Here is a 2,332-nt window from a genome sequence, read left to right as displayed (position 1 = left end):
GTACAGCACATTTCAAGCTTATTCGTCCTCTTGGGCCCGAGCAGCATTTTTTCCCAGCCTTCTATTTTTTTACTTGGATGTCTGCTTCCCATTTAACCATTGTCTTTTAAACATTCCTTTATTTTTGGGGGGATCATAGAGATGAGAGGATGCCATCAAAAAGAGCGAACCAGTCAGTTTCACCGACACTAAGCTCTGTAGCATTTACTCCCCCAATCTAAGATACATTTTGGAGATTAAGAGCTCTTACTGACATCATTTTTATTTGCTTAGAGACGTCTCACGCATATGATGGACTAGCTTTGGTTTTCCTTCAGTCCAATTTACAACCGTTGGATATCTGAAGGGCTTTGAACTAAATAAGAGAGGATAAAGTGGACGGCACACGTCAAACGTTTGATTTATGACCCTATGTCCGGATGACGTGTGCATGCCCATATTTGGGCATCCTGTCAGGACATCTTAGCGGGAACTTATCACGTGCTTATGGCCATACAGTGGGGCAAAAAAGTATTTAGTCAGCCACCAATTGTGCAAGTTCTCCCACTTAAAAAGATGAGAGAGGCCTGTAATTTTCATCATAGGTACACTTCAACTATGACAGACAAAATGAGAAAAAAAATTCCAGAAAATCACATTGTAGGATTTTTTATGAATTTATTTGCAAATTATGGTGGAAAATAAGTATTTGGTCACCTACAAACAAGCAAGATTTCTGGCTCTCACAGACCTGTAACTTCTTATTTAAGAGTCTCCTCTGTCCTCCACTCCTTACCTGTATTAATGGCACCTGTTTGAACTTGTCATCAGTATAAAAGACACCTGTCCACAACCTCAAACAGTCACACTCCAAACTCCACTATGGCCAAGACCAAAGAGCTGTCAAAGGACACCAGAAACAAAATTGTAGACCTGCACCAGGCTGGGAAGACTGAATCTGCAATAGGTAAGCAGCGTGGTTTGAAGAAATCAACTGTGGGAGCAATTATTAGGAAATGGAAGACATACAAGACCACTGATAATCTCCCTCGATCTGGGGCACCATGCAAGAGCTCACCCCGTGGGGTCAAAATGATCACAAGAACAGTGAGCAAAAATCCCAGAACCACACGGGGGGACCTAGTGAATGACCTGCAGAGAGCTGGGACCAAAGTAACAAAGCCTACCATCAGTAACACACTACGCTGCCAGGGACTCAAATCCTGCAGTGCCAGACGTGTCCCCCTGCTTAAGCCAGTACATGTCCAGGCTTGTCTGAAGTTTGCTTGAGAGCATTTGGATGATCCAGAAGAAGATTGGGAGAAAGTCATATGGTCAGATGAAACCAGAATATAACTTTTTGGTAAAAACTCAACTCGTCGTGTTTGGAGGACAAAGAATGCTGAGTTGCATCCAAAGAACACCATACCTACTGTGAAGCATGGGGGTGGAAACATCATGCTTTGGGGCTGTTTTTCTGCAAAGGGACCAGGACGACTGATCCGTGTAAAGGAAAGAATGAATGGGGCCAAGTATCGTGAGATTTTGAGTGAAAACCTCCTTCCATCAGCAAGGGCATTGAAGATGAAACGTGGCTGGGTCTTTCAGCATGACAATGATCCCAAACACACCGCACGGGCAACGAAGGAGTGGCTTCGTAAGAGGCATTTCAAGGTCCTGGAGTGGCCTAGCCAGTCTCCAGATCTCAACCTCATAAAAAATCTTTGGAGGGAGTTGAAAGTCCGTGTTGCCCAGCAACAGCCCCAAAACATCACTGCTCTAGAGGAGATCTGCATGGAGGAATGGGCCAAAATACCAGCAACAGTGTGTGAAAACCTTGTGAAGACTTATAGAAAACGTTTGACCTCTGTCATCGCCAACAAAGGTTATAAAACAAAGTATTGAGATAAACTTTTGTTATTGACCAAATACTTATTTTCCACCATCATTTGCAAATAAATTCATTAAAAATCCTACAATGTGATTTTCTGGATTTTTTTCCCTCATTTTGTCTAATTGATCATTTTGCAATTATGTTAGCACAGCTGAAAACTGTTGTCCTGATTAAAGAAGCAATACAACTGGCCTTCTTTAGACTAGTTGAGTGTCTGGAGCATCACCATTTATGGGTTCGATTACAGGCTCAAAATTGCCAGAAACAAAGCCCTTTCTTCTGAAACTCGTCAGTCTATTCTTGATCTGAGGAATGATGGCTATTCCATTCGAAAAATTGCCAAGAAACAAAAGATCTCGTACAACTCTGTGTACTACTCCTTTCACAGAACAGCACAAACTGGTTTTAACCAGAATAGAAAGAGGAGTGGGAGGCCTCGGTGCTCAAATGAGCAAGAGG

The sequence above is a fragment of the Oncorhynchus mykiss genome, chromosome 3 (genome assembly GCF_057628025.1).
Source record: "Oncorhynchus mykiss isolate SJ-2025 chromosome 3, ASM5762802v1, whole genome shotgun sequence".
Lineage (NCBI taxonomy): Eukaryota > Metazoa > Chordata > Actinopteri > Salmoniformes > Salmonidae > Oncorhynchus > Oncorhynchus mykiss.
This window is presented reverse-complemented; position numbering follows the sequence as displayed.